The sequence below is a fragment of the Rattus norvegicus genome, chromosome 6, assembly GCF_036323735.1.
Source record: "Rattus norvegicus strain BN/NHsdMcwi chromosome 6, GRCr8, whole genome shotgun sequence".
NCBI lineage: Eukaryota > Metazoa > Chordata > Mammalia > Rodentia > Muridae > Rattus > Rattus norvegicus.
In genome coordinates this window covers 63,908,330-63,923,621 of record NC_086024.1, presented here as the reverse complement: position 1 = coordinate 63,923,621, position 15,292 = coordinate 63,908,330, and the positions used below count along the sequence as shown (strand labels likewise).

General features: G+C 39.3%; 1 protein-coding gene and 1 long non-coding RNA gene across 14 annotated transcripts in view; one reads left to right on the top strand and one right to left on the bottom strand.

Annotated features, from left to right (window-relative positions):
* Immp2l (inner mitochondrial membrane peptidase subunit 2) overlaps window positions 1–15,292 on the bottom strand; it is an 899,718-nt gene that overhangs the window by 773,285 nt on the left and 111,141 nt on the right. The gene's annotated exons all lie outside the window — the stretch shown is intronic.
* The window catches only part of LOC102552766 (uncharacterized), a 35,536-nt gene continuing 30,402 nt past the window's right edge, over window positions 10,159–15,292 (top strand). For 2 of the 4 annotated variants that reach the window (XR_005486302.1, XR_005486300.1), the window contains exon 1: window positions 10,164–10,294. This is a non-coding gene — a long non-coding RNA (uncharacterized LOC102552766). Of the gene's footprint in view, window positions 10,295–15,292 lie in introns of all 4 variants that reach the window. The other 2 variants (XR_005486301.2, XR_005486303.2) reach the window with 2 other exon arrangements.

The following is a 15,292-nucleotide window of genomic DNA, read 5'->3' as shown; positions in this document are numbered from 1 at the left end:
TATATTCCAAGACTACAAATGGTAATTTGCTTATAATCACAAACTGATTACTAGGTGAACATCATTTGCTTAACACTGGAGCTCCGATAAACACTGTAGACTGATAGAAAGTAATCAATTTTAAAACTGAAAGCTAAAATCTCAATAAAGCTAAATAATCCTTTCAGATGCCAAACAATAACTGAATCAAGGTTATCTAATCTCTTGCTCTCCACAAGAGTAGTAAGCATGACTTTGGTCTCTTGAGAAATAATGAGCACAGTATAATATGGATAGTTTAAGAAAAATAATGTGGGGAAGAGAGGGAGGATGATCTCTGTTAGTTCAAGACCAGCCTGGTCTACAGAGTGAGTTCACAACATCCAAAGATACATAGAGAAACCCTGACTCAAAAAAAGAAAGAAAGGAAGGAAGAAAGACAGAGAGACAGAGAGACAGAGAGAGAGAGAGAGAGAGAGAGAGAGAGAGAAGAGAAGAGAAGAGAAGAGAAGAGAAGAGAAGTGAAGAGAAGAGAAGAGAAGAGAAGAGAAGAGAAGAGAAGAGAAGAGAAGAGGAGGAGAATAGGAAGAAGAGGAAGAAGAGAAGGAAGGAAGGAAGGAAGGAAGGGAGGAAGGAAGGAAGGAAAGGGAAGGAAAGGAAAAGAAAAAGAATAGACCTTAGAATTCACCACCTCACATGGTATCACAGATCATGTGATGTTGGCATTCCTTTTCTCTTTTCAACCCTAGATTCTTTCAAACAGCAATTTCAAGAGGCCTTTTGCCTTTTGAATTTAGAGGAGGCAAAAAGTCTCTCCTTGGAGTCTACAGACTTTTCCAAATTAAACAACTAATTGTCTAAAACTCTTATCGTTATGGAAATGACACTTATTGCTAAATACTAATTCATAATTTGGGGCCTTTGATAACATGATGCATAGTGTTAATTCTTTATCGCTGGTCTCTTCAATACTACCAAGCACACAGTGGCAGCCAACAAATGCAGGTCACCTAGACCTTGACTCTCATATTCACCTGGATTCTCACAAGTGGCTTAAGAGATGTAAGTAAAACAACAGGAATTATTTTTATAATATATATGAAGAAACTGACCCTTCATAAATTACAGCTTTGCCAAAAGTCACTTAGTTAATAAGTTGATAAGTTACATTGACAGGAAAAGTGTAGTTAGTCAGCTTCAAGTAGGAGCAAAAAATCTAATGTACCTGCCTCTCAAACCCTTCACATATAAAGCACCATAACATACCTGATCTCTAAAGTTTTGGGGTTTGATGTTGTAATTAGTAGTAGTAGTAGTAGTAGTAGTAGTAGTAGTAGTAGTAGTAGTAGTAGTTGTTGTTGTTGTTGTTGTTGTTGTTGTTGTTGTTGTTTCGGCTAATTAAAAACCTAATGTTCTCAAAACTTAGCAGAGTTTCAGTTAGATCACCCACTAAATTTTGCTTTTTAATTATTTTCATAATGTATTGAAATAAAAGGAAGAAACTGTAGATATAAGCCTAACTTTTAGATTGTAGAGTCAGCCAAGACCATCAGTGCATTAGAGAAATATGAGTATATCCCAATGTCGGCCTCATGAAGGACCTGGTCTCTCCCAGTGTCAAGCTACAAGGTTTTGAGGATAAAGGGATCTGTGCAGACAAGCTTCCTCCATAGCCCCTGAGGTAAGGAGGGCAGTGGAGTGTTTCACTGGCCTGTAATGCTCATCTTTTGTGTACAGTCAACCACACTTTTCTCATTACAAATGCCCTAGTTCTCTCCAGAGAATTACTATAAAATCTCCTAATGTCATTAATTTGCCCCTTAAAGCAAACATATAAAATACTTCGTGATACATGAGAAATGGTCACCAGGTCCTTTACTTGCTTCGAGACATGGAATATAAATCACAGAGTTTCTAAAAGGAACTGTACAACCTAGATATTTTTGTGGAAAAGATTTAAACACAAATTTGCCCCATTACCCGTGTAAAGCTTTTAGACTGTTTAGCATTTTTCAAACTCCAAGATACGAGTTGGTTTGTCAATAAGTATATGAATAAAATCGGTCTTCAGACTCCTTAGCATACATTATTTCTTCATAAGAACAAATGTTTTGTATATTTCTATTAAATATGCAAATTATTTCTACTTAATTTTTGTCTTTGACTAAAAGTAGTTTCCTATAATCAAAAATCTGACCATCTTTTGACATCTATTTACATATTGTATACATATATGAACATACGCAAGTGGCATGGTGCACATGTGGAGGACAGAGAACAGCTTGCCGGGGTACATTCTCTCCTTCCACCTCGGGGGTTCCCAGGATCAAACTCAGGATATCAGACTTGGTGGCAGGTAACTACAGAGCCATCTCATGAGCTCAGTTACTAAGATTATTATTATTATTCCTACAGTAATACCCAATGCTAAGCTTTCCCTTTCAGCTCAATACTATAGTTTCCTAAATCACCAGGGGAAAGATCCTAAATTAGCAATGAAACGACCCTTCACTCTTACCCTTTGCCTCTCTGCTCTCACACCCCTCAAAGAAACAATTTATTCAGCAGCTTTCCCAAACAGCAACTACTCCTGGCTTTCCCACCCCTCCACTGTTGTCACCATTCTCTTCGGGATCCATTCTTCCTTCCCATCATGACCACCTCTCTGTAACATCTAATTCTTTCCTTCATCTCTGTTCACGGCTACATTTCCAGTTGCCTTCAGGAGACATCTACTTTCAAGACAGACTTGCAGAAATTAAAAATCTTCAATTTCTCTAAATCTCCCTAAGCGTCTTGTATATGCATGTATATTTTGGGAACATTTAATACCCCCACATAATTCTCATTGATTTGGAATCTTTATCATTTTACAGTAGTTAGGCCAGAATAATGCTTCTTATTTTATGTCATCTAATTCATGAGTTTGTGATAGTCTATAATTAAATATTTTAAAGCCTATTTCTCTACTGGGCAGTGGTTTCTCATTTCTATGATATGAAAACGTCATTCACTACACATGAATTTTTATAGTTAATAATGTATCCATAGGCTATTAGTCCAGAAGTAGAATTATGGACCAAAGGTACTGCTAAGGGTCCTGATTGAAACTGACGAGGTAATTTCTGAAACAGATTGTCACAACACTGGCTCATGGTCACAAGCTCTTGTTTCATGCCTGTTCCAGATGCTGGTGAGCCAACAATAAAAGTACTAAGTGCTTCGTTCATCAAGTAAATGACTCAATCAACCCATTGAAGCTATGAAATATTCCTTTACACAGCTTGTTATAGCTTGACACAAGTCTCCATTAACAGTAACATGCTGCTGCTTTGACTAATGACACATGAGCAAGTGGCTAAGTAAACATCTAAATTCTTATATCATGTTCCTTTCCCTGTAAAAGCAGCCAGAATGAGCGACAGACATTTCTAATGTTATTATTTATCTCATCAACTTCTTACACTGAAATGTCACTTTTCTTTAAAATGTGTCCTTTTCAAACAATTTGAAAAATCACAGGATACCTTGTAAAAGAAGCACAGATGTGTTCAGTTCTTGTTTGGACATTTGCTTTCTGAGGCTTCGTAGGCATAGCTTCCTGTCATTTCTAGGCAGCACAGCCTCACACGGGCTTCCTGGTCCGATGGCTCATATCTGAGCCTCTTCTTCAGTGATGCTCCTTGAGCCTTAGGTCAGTGGCTGTTTTAGATGCTATCTGTTGGAACTGGGCATCCCACAATCTCTTGTTCTCTATAGTTTGATTGCTTGTGGTCTTCTATAACTGTCTCTATCTGTTGCAAAGACAAGTGTCTTTGATGAGCAGTAAGAGCTACCACTTACTGTGGTTATAAGGATTAATAAATATAAAAAACTATATAGGCGACTAAAAAAAGCCATTTCTATAGAGAACTCTTTCAACTGAGTATCCAATGCCAAGTGGTCAGCCCTAAAGTCATATGTCTTCATGTATACAAGCAACATTATATGAATTATGTTTTTATATTTATGAAGAAAAATAGAAATATATATAATTGGTATTATATATAAGTATATATAATTGAGATATAAATATATACATGGCCATTAATTTGAGAGCATGAAAGGGATAGAGGAAGGGAAAATGATACGATGATAATTTAGTTCCAAAAACAAAAAGATTAAAGGTTTATTTGAACGAAAGATTTTTTTTTAAAGAAAACACACAGAATCATACACAAAAGGCATTGCCCCTCCTAAGAATCCAGGAAAAGACTTAAGGCCAGTATCCAGGATACTCTACTCTGGGATCAAGCTAACTGCAAATGAGAGATACCTTTTTTTTTTCCGGAGCTGGGGACCGAACCCAGGGCCTTGCACTTGCTAGGCAAGTGTTCTACCACTGAGCTAAATCCCCAACCCCGAGAGATACCTTTAATTTAGAAAACTCTAAGGTGGCAGTTGTGAGATTTCAGTTACCTACAGATGAGCCACAGAGTAGCTTTACGATTTTTATTTCTTCTCTTCAGGCCCATAAGTTAAACCAGGAGAGCTGCAATGTGCTGTATTTCTGAAATCAGGTTGGTGTGGTAAAATGTCACAAAGTATGAGGACAGAGTAAGTATAAGATCATAGGCAGAACCTTCGTTAGAAAATGGAACTCCCATCGAATTCACAAACAAACCCAGCATAGTAACTTATAAAAGCCCAGGTACACAAATTAAGTGTATTAAGGAAATTTAAATATTATTGCTTGAATCCTTTAAAGGATTTTCTTAAATAGCTAAATGAGCAGAGTTTAGGAATTTTACGCTGCTGGGCAGTGGTGGTGCTCAATACTCAGGAGGCAGAGGCAAGTGGATCTCTTGAGTTTGAGTCCAGCCTGTTCTACAGAGTGAGCTCCAAGATAACCCACACCCACAAAAAAAGAACTTTAATGCTATGTCCAAGAACTAAAGAAAGTGGAACAAGCCACAGCAGAAATGTGAAACAAGAGCTCAGTAAGTGAAGGAGCTTGCGGCCAAGTCTTAAGATTTGAGTTCGATACCCAGGGCTGACCCTTGGTGGGAGGAGAGAATTAACTCTCAAAAACTGTCTTCTGACCACCCATGTACCACACATAAAACACACAAAATATAATTTTTAAAACTTAATAAAGAAACATGAAACAAGTTTAAGGCCAATCAAGTAAAAAATTTAAAACTAGGCAAAACAGGGCTTTTTAAAATTACTATTATATCTCTATTAAAAATAAAATAATTTGCAAATTGTTCTGTCTAACTCTTTGAAGAATTGGATTGGTATTTTGATGGGGATTGCATTGAATCTGTAGATCGCTTTTGGTAAAATGGCCATTTTTACTATATTAATCCTGCCAATCCATGAGCATGGGAGATCTTTCCATCTTCTGAGGTCTTCTTCAATTTCTTTCTTCAGTGTCTTGAAGTTCTTATTGTGCAGATCTTTTACTTGCTTGGTTAAAGTCACACTGAGATACTTTATATTATTTGGGTCTATTATGAAGGGTGTCGTTTCCCTAATTTCTTTCTCGGCCTAGAACAAATGAAACTCAAGACAGATGATCAAAATGTGAATGCTTCACTCCTTCTTTAAAAGGGGAACAAGAATACCCTTGGCAGGGAAGAGAGAGGCAAAGATTAAAACAGAGACTGAAGGAACACCCATTCAGAGCCTGCCCCACATGTGGCCCATACATATACAGCCACCCAATTAGACAAGATGGATGAAGCAAAGAAGTGCAGACCGACAGGAGCCGGATGTAGATCGCTCCTGAGAGACACAGCCAGAATACAGCAAACACAGAGGCGAATGCCAGCAGCAAACCACTGAACTGAGAATAGGACCCCTGTTGAAGGAATCAGAGAAAGAACTGGAAGAGCTTGAAGGGGCTCGAGACCCCATATGTACAACAATGCCAAGCAGCCAGAGCTTCCAGGGACTAAGCCACTACCTAAAGACTATACATGGACTGACCCTGGATTCTGACCTCATAGGTAGCAATGAATATCCTAGTAAGAGCACCAGTGGAAGGGGAAGCCCTGGGTCCTGCTAAGACTGAACCCCCAGTGAACTAGTCTATGGGGGGAGGGCGGCAATGGGGGGAGGGTTGGGAGGGGAACACCCATAAGGAAGGGGAGGGGGGGGGATGTTTGCCCGGAAACCGGGAAAGGGAATAACACTCGAAATGTATATAAGAAATACTCAAGTTAATAAAAAAATAAATAAATAAAAAATAAAATAATTGTGGGAGATTTAAAAATGATATTTCTCCCTTTCTTTAAGTGGCAAAACAAGAAAAGTTAACTAAGAAAACATATAATTCTGATCATGTGCAAGTTTGCATTGAAAAAAAAAACTTTCAAACCCTTTCTTTGATATTGTCTGTCCTTGTCCTTAATCCCATGAGTATGATAAACTTCAGAGTCAGGGGGCAAGATTGCACAGCCCACACAAACCACATGCACACAAAGCACACCATAGCCCATGTAAACTATATACATACATAGCAAAGGGGAGAGAAGAGAGGGAGAGAGGGAGAGAGGAGTCAGAAAGCAAGCCGAGGCTACGAAGTATACACACCACAAACTGGGATCTGAAATTGATGAACATGACTTTTAAAGGAATCCTTATAGTTATGTATGGCTTTAAAATACATGTACTTTACATGATATATTCTTAAAATAAACATCCAAATGCATAATTATATATGCAAAGATAAATCTCAAAATAAAATCCATGTTATTTGATTTGCTGATCGCTACTTTAAGCCATTTATTCTTAGGCCTGATACTTCAAACTGAGGCTGACAATGATGGTCAAGGCACTGGCCTCCCCATCCCAGGGATGTCTAATGCTCCTGTACCTTTGCAGAGCCACTTAGAAAAGCCCCAAGAAGACAGTAAGTAGAGTGGGACGGTCTGGTCACACTCCCAGTGCTGCCTTCTTATACTCCATTAAACCTAAGAAAGTTACTCCCCTCTCCTCAATTTTAGAAGGTTCATAAAAAAGACAAAAAGCTGAAGGGAGAACCAGATACAGTTGTATTTACTTAATGTACATACTTCTATAACCAAACATTAACTGATGAATCACAAATGCTTGTTCTCACAAAGCGAAGAACTTGGAAATAGACTGGTATCTCTGTGTAAAGAACAGAAGCTTGTAGGCCCAGCACAACAGCTCACCGAGTAAGGGTACTTGCTACCAACTCTGATGACATGAATTCAAGCCCAAGAACACCCATGGTAGAAAGAGTGATATGGCTCCCATAAACTCTCCTCAGACCTCTACATGTATGCTGTGACACAAATTTTCTCCATTTCTGTCTCCCCACCTCTCTCTCTCTCTCTCTCTCTCTCTCTCTCTGTCACACACACACACACACACACACACACACACACACACACACGCCCTCAAAACAAGCACACAAATTTTTTAAATGTAGGAGGAGAACTGCAACAGAAGGCTTGAGCTAAACAAAGTGGCCAAATGGAGTGGGGACGGTGACAAGTTCAAACTCAGCCTCGACTACATAGTGAAACTCTGTCACAAAACAACAAAAGCAGTAGAAGATTTTAGAATGCCTTGAAACCAAATAGACCGACAGGCAGATTAAATAGTGGAGACAAAGAGTACAGAGGAGGAGGTCCCTGTCTCAACGCCTCTCTGGCTTTCAGAATTACTGTGGCAAATCTCTAGATACTTGAATTTCCCTCCTGTATGCTAGTACTTACCTCACAGGGTTATTGGGAAGATTAACTTAGATCACATATGGAAAGTGGCTGCAACAATCCTAGATACACGCTACGCCCTCAGAACTTTCCATTCTAAAATTTCACTGTATACATGTCTCAGAAACACATGAAGCTTTAGAACAGATGATGTTCACTTTGAAAGAGATGTTTTGCTGCAGCTGTAGGGTGATTTTTTTTAACTTTCTTTTTCATGGTTCACTGAGTTATTGCTCATATTTAAGCACAATAAATGTTCGATAATGTTTGATGAAGACAGAAAATAAGAGAGTTCAAATTGGAATCAGAAAAAGTAAATCTACTAAATATGATGGTCAGGCTTTACCTTGTTTTCTTTCTGAGATGAAGGCAAACATTCTTCACTTAAGTGGAAATATTTTCGTTGACAATTTACCCACGGCTACTACAACCAGTAGTGCTCATTCAAATTAAACAGTTCTATTGGAAACAAACAGGAAGTAGAAGCAAAGATCATACCCTTGGCAAAGTTCGTACTGCTTCTCTAAGAAGTAACATACTCCAAATAATAGTTCTCCTCCTCCTTGACGGTATGCAGTGGGAGCAATGGCAGTCTGTTCCCAGTTAAAGCACGTGATGTGACGGAAAGGGAAACACTGCACTGTGAAGACCTACGCAGACTTGCATCAGGTAGAGTGGTGCTTCATGACCAACAGCTCCCTGAAAGTAGAGGCAGGAAAACCAGGAGGCCAAGGACATGCCTATCTCTTCTGCACAGATACTCGGCTTAAGGCCAGTGGGGGCTACATGAGACAGAGAGTCAGAGGAGAACTATTCAGATTCAGAAAGACAACATTGCATGTTTTATCTTATGTGTAGAATTTAAATCTTAATATAGAAGTACAATAATATAATAAAACATGGTTGTGTGTGTGAGAGAGAGAGACAGAGAGACAAAGAGACAGAGAGAGAGAGGAGAGAGAGTGTGTGTGTGTGTCTGTGTGTCTGTGTGACTGTGTGTCGCAAGTACCCATACCTGATGAAAGGATGGAATGAAGAAAAGGAAGATGTACCAGTGAGTTTTACTACTTTGCTTTGGCTCCAAGTGGGTCACGCTATTCCAGCCAACCATGGCCCGGCAGTTCTAATCCTCGGCCTGCTACCCCCAATGAAACCAGCGGAGTAGCCAGTGGCCATTTACTTAAATTCTTACATGGTTCTTTAGTTCTCTCTCCTGCTGATGATTCTCCCACTGCAATATGGTGATTTTCTGCCTCTCCTCCTCTCTCCCACGTCCTACCCTGCGCAAATCTAAGGGTCCCTCCCTATCTCCCTCTGCCCAGTCATTGGCCACTGACATCTTTATTGATCAATCAAAACCAGTGGAGACAAGGATCTTCAGCGTTTGGACACGCAGATTCCTGATTAAATCAGAGCATTAGAACCAATCCCCAACAGGACAAAGCCACCTAAAGGGCAGAAATGGAAACAAGAAAGGCTAATGGTGCACGAGAGTCATGAAAAAAGAAAGTGAGAGCAACAAGCATAGGGGAGGAGAGAACGAGGGCTTGTTTGGGGAAAATTGAAACAATGTACAATGATATTTATGGATGAAAATGCCATAGTAAGCTCCATTTCTTTGTAAACTAAACAAAAAGAATTAAAAACAGACATCCTATCCAGTTGAACTAAGATATGGGTCCAGAGAAACTAAGAGAGATGAAGGTAAAATATTAAGGAACCAGCAACAGAGTAATGCTTTCTCACCTCAACGAGAGCTACTATGAGGATTACTCTCTGTTTGCTTCCTTCGGGGGGATCAGCAATTTTCCTGTACAGCCTAACCAAGATAGTCCTCTAGCTTAGCTTCCAAGAATAGAAAGCACATCTGTAAACAATGGGTACACATCATTGTTAGTGGGAGGTTATCAACTCTTGCTTCCCAGAGACTAAAGCATCCACACAAGGAATGTTTTACAGGAAACAAGATATATGCTTGCTAACCTAGTTACAGGGGTTACATAAACACTCCAATTTGTTACTAGGTAGAGGGACATAGTAACTACAGTTGATATCTGAGTCCCTTCGGCGTTCGACAAGGAACCCAAAATTGCACCACTGCAAATATGTTTTTCGGTCTCATGGGTTTTTACCGAAGAGTGAAATATTGAAAGGGGTGCTTAGCATTAAAAGTAAGACACTGAACTCGGACTTCTATAAAGTACAAGAAGATGGCAGAAGTCAACAGAAGTCCCAAGCAGGAACAAGAGGAATGAGGCAAATGAATTAAAGAGAGATCAGTGTGGTACATAAACTCCAACACCACAAAGGTAAGAAGTAGAATAGTCAATAGACATATTGTAGATGAAAGCCCACAAAGACTATCTACTAGGATGCAAAACCCAGGGGGTTAAAGATAAAGTCCCTAACTTGCATTTCTGATTAAGCATATTGTGTTAAGCATTGATAAGGACCAGAGGGCACAACTCCCGGATAACAGAGCTAGGCTGAGCTGGAGAAACCAACAGCGTTTCAGCATATAGGTTTATCAAGCACACGGCCAGGAAATGCAAGCAGCATAGGAGCCTTGGGGGAACGTCAAGAAGGTAAGAAGGTCAAGAGTTGTGGGCAAAGGCAAAGTGAAGGGCAAGAAGGAGGTGAAGAAAGCAGACAGGGCTCTAAGAGAGCAGAGGAAGGAAGGAAGGCCAGACATAACAGAGACAAAGAAATATGAAAGAGAAAATGTTCTCAACAGCAAATTCTGCTAAAAGAGCCCTTCGGTGTCATATTATAGCCAATAGACTTATCAATGAGGGGGTCTGGGAATTGTGGAATTATTCCAAGAAGTGGCAGAGACTATTAAAGATAGAACAACTCAGATTTCACAGGCAGAGGAGGTAAACAACACCAGTAACAGAAAGGAATTCACAGGGCACTATTACCAGATATTAGAAGTAAACATAAATTCAATTTTAAATTAGGACAGATTATACAGAACTCAAATCGCTACATTCCTAGATAGCAGAAAGAGAAAAACTAAAGTTCTCTCTCACGCTTCATGGATACGATGGTGCCAGAACTTTTGCCACAAACACGGTTCAGTAACCCAAAGCCCCTTTGAGGGACAGAGCCCTCCAGGGTCCCTGCTGCAGATACAGGACTTAGTTAGCATTTCAAATAAAAACATGAAATAGTATGGATGCTTTCTAAGATAAGCTATAAGTATAACTGACCTTGAGTACACTGTGTTAAATAAATTACCTAAAGTAAGGTTTTCTTTTGTTTTTACTTTATTCGTGTAAATTCTCTAGTACTAGAGAGTTCACAAGTATATAGATGACTGACTACATAACAAGAAATAAATACTAGGCTGTAGAAAAAAAAGTATTCAGAAGCATTCATCAAAGCCCAATATATCACATTATAGAAAGGTCACCAGGGCAATTTAATGATTTTGCCATTTAATAAACTAATGTCCTACCTGATCAAGTAGCTCACTCAGGTCACCTAGGTAGTTAGAAACAAACTTGAACCGAGGCTATGAGTTTTCCACTTGTGATTCTACCTCCAGGAAAATCAGTTTAAAAAGTATGTTTCAATTTTAAAGAACAGTATTAGTTCAACTCACATAACAGCTGGGTCTATGCCACATTTAATAAAATTACTTGCAAAAAGCATAACCCCAAACACCTTAAAATTACCTCAGTTAACATAGTTCTTTGGTTCACCAATCTGTAACTAAATGCTGACTGTTTTAAGGTATAGGAGCTCACAGCTCGTTTTTATTTTCACTGTGTGTGTGCTCTGAATATATTTCAACCTGATCCAAATCTACAATAATTTTAAAGATAAAAATTATCCATACAAGCATTTACCTTTGAAAAGGGAGTCTTGGAACCTTTCTACTGAAAGGTGCTATGTAGAATACTGGAAGAAAAATGTCATCAACTGTCTTACCCAGTTATGAACATTGCAAACCTTAACAAATGGGGGGAGTTTTATATCCACCAGCGTTATAGTGGATAACAAATTCCTTTCTCATTAGATTTAAGGTCTCATCACCAATTTAAAAAAAAAAACATACATTACTGATACTATACATATATGGCCCAGAACCCATGGTGAAAAGCTCATAGGCCCTAGGGGTCAAAAACCTACTATCATTCTGCTAACTGCTCACAGTATCAAACGTCCCTTATAACTCATGTCTCTATGTACCTAGATTACTGCAGCTCCCAGACCTCTTCACAAAGTTTCTCTGTCAAAGTTACACAGAGTAATTCTGGGGCATGCTCATCCAAAAGTAAGATATCTTTGTCACACCTCCTTCCCAAGGCTCAGGGAACATCATGGAAGAGAGAGCTGAAAGACTGTAGCAGTCAGAGGTTTGAGATGTTGAAGCAAAGCAGTATTTTCTGAACATGGCTCATGAACTGGACCACTGCACTCGTGACTGCAATGTGTTTGTCTGCATAAAATGTATACAGGGTCAAGCCAGACAATTCAGTATGGAGATGGGATGGGCACATGAACCCCAACTCCTGGCTAAGGGGCTATTGACTGCTGAGGGCTTCTGGGAGCCAAAAAGACCATTTTCTTTATTGGTGAGGCTCCTAATACACATAGAATACACATCACTGGATGGTGCTACGGCAGTGGTTCTCAACCTGTGGGTCACCACCCATTTGAAGTCAAAGGACTCTTTCATGGGTAACCTAAGATCATTGGAAAACATAAATATTTAAATTACAATTCATAACAGTAGCTAAATTACAACTATAAAGTGGCAACCAAAATGATTTTATGGTTGAAGCGTTCCCTCAACATGAGGAACTGTACTAAAGGGTTGTAGTATTAGGAAGGTTGAGAACCACTGGGCTACACCAACAGTATATTTGTGGTCAGCACGAATTGGAGTTTGTAAATTGTTTTTTTTTAAAGCAGGAATTATAAAGGGATGGAGGGGTTAATGGTGGACCTGGAAGAAGCCAGCAGATGAGTGGAGTAAATATGATGAAGGCACATTATATGAAATTATCAAAAAAAACAAAAGTATTAAATTATAATTCTCATCTGGAAGTTCCATGAATTTGACTTTTGAATTAACAGCATGAGATAACAAAAAATAATATGAAGAGAGTGGTACTGATGACAATAACCAAAGTACGTGACACGTGTGTCCCCGAGGGTCTATGGAAAGTACGTAGACACCTGTACCCAAGTATCTAAGGAAACCTGCTCTTTTGTATGATTTCAGAAACCCAGGAGAATGGTCCAATGAAACCCCTGTATTCATCTCCTACGTGTATGAATAGAACAATGCTTATTTTTAATTAGTCCATACATTAAACCATTGCACAGAAAAATCGTGAATAGTTGATCTGGAAAAATTCAAATAATTCACTTACCTACTGTCACCATCTGCCATTTGACTGTGACAACTAAGATGTAACAATGCTCATTAGTTTAATATTCATAAAAAGATAGAAATTACAAAGGTGAAAGAAAGCTATAATATATAATAGGCTGCATTTCAAATTCTGGCAAGATTTCAAGTCCTACCTTATTTAACAAAGCTTTAAAAGTCTCGCTGAAACATTATGATGTACATCAGCCACATATTCGGGATTACCCACTATCACCAACAGAAATTCCTATTTACCTACGAAGTCTTCAATACTGTATCTAATTATTCTTTCCTTTTAAAACAACTATCTATAGCAAACACAGATGAATGAATGAATGAATGAATGAATGAATGAATGAATGAATGAATAAATAAATAAATAAATAAATAAATAAATAAATAAATAAATAAATAGGCAAGCAAGCCAGCCAAGAATGGTAGTACATGTCTAGAGTCCCAGCTCAGAAGGCTGGGACAACAGTCTCCAGGATTTCAGTTCAAAGTCATCCCGGGCTATATGGAAAGACACTGTCTCAAAAACAAGTTAATCCATTAATGATAAGTGAGAAAGGAAATTCTCTTTTTGCTAACTCCCCAAATTAAACTGAACAACACACATTCTTTTAGCTTGTACAAACTGAAGTTTGTTAGGTGAATTAAGTTAATCGTGAGAGTTATTTCTTTTCTAGAGCTACCGTTCTCAAGTATAGCACTAATATAATGAATGAAGATTTTCTGATCAGGTATGTTCTTTTCTGTGCATCTACACTTGGCATTTCTCTAATGGATAAAACCATGACTGGTACTCCAAAATGGCAGTGTTGGTAACAAAAACAGTAATGCTGCATTGCACTCCTCAACTCTATCTCGCCCACATCTTCACATGCATCAGAGGCTACCGGGCGAGCCTAGCGAACAGTATCAGATGTGTGCAGGGTGGCTGCTTTTCACAGGATTGGATATACATATTTTCCTCTGCCTTGCTCTCTGTAGTCCTTATGAGGCAGTGCATTTACCTAATCCAAAGTTATTGCACTCTGGACTCCTATTATGGCAGCCTCCCCCTACCTGCTGTTACATCCCCAAAACACAGAGCCTGGTATGTTTTAAAGCTGAGTTTCGATATATGTGTAAGAGAGTTGGCTTGGAGCTTGGAGGTTGGTTTCCATTTTACATGCCTGTAATTTGTCTGTCGCAGCTTACGGGAGAGCAGACTATCAGCCCTCCCCGTGCAGTGTCCTTCCTCTCAGTACAGAATAATGTAGCATGGGGGGGGGGGGTAAAGGTAACTACTGCCCCTGCTATGTTAGTTGGTGAGAGTCACAGTGGTATTCACGTCAACCTGCTTCATGCTAAGAAAAACTGACAGTGGTGATTAGATGCACAGATATGAATTGTAGATTCAATACCAGTGTTCTAGAAAATATGTACCAACATGGTGTTTGCTATGCCTTTAACATGGCATGAAGCCTACAATTTGGTAGAAACGGTTATTATTAACTCAGCATCCCAAAGAGATAAAGTTGCTAGATCCAACCACAGTATTTCATTTTCACTACGGGTGAAAAGCTGACCCCTTGCATTCCTCTGGCACAAGCTGGTGTGAGTTTTAGACAATGGCGTGCTGACAGGACACATAGCTTAGATCCCTGCCTGAGACCTACAGAACTACGCACCACTTTGTCTACGTGACTATTCACTCTTGACACAGATTTCTGACACGTGTCAACTTCTATACTGTCTTGTTTCTTCTCTGGTAAAGTATGGACCTTTCTTTAAAATCCAGTTGCAATTCAACCTGCTCTTCATTCGGCTCCCCTATTTCCAGGAACTCACTTATTTCAGTATTACGTCAAATAGTTTTCTGGTCGTCCTGGGTTCATGTGTCAGGCTCTACTCTGCTTTGACCACATAACTCACCTGATTAGAGACCATGCCTGGCAGGCACTCGATTGTGATACCTGACATTAGGTACCTTATGCTACTAAACAGACAGGAAGCTAGAATATAGTTCCAAGGTAGATGGCTTGACTAGCATTGGAGTCCGGGGGGAGATCATCCGTAGTGATTGCACATTAATCTGCATCATACAACCTTCAGAATTGATTTCAAGATAGCTGTGGTCCAACTGACTGTGGAATTGGGTAATGGTGCTCTACACAGCCGTGGGATGCTGCAGCATGCTTGACACAGTTGC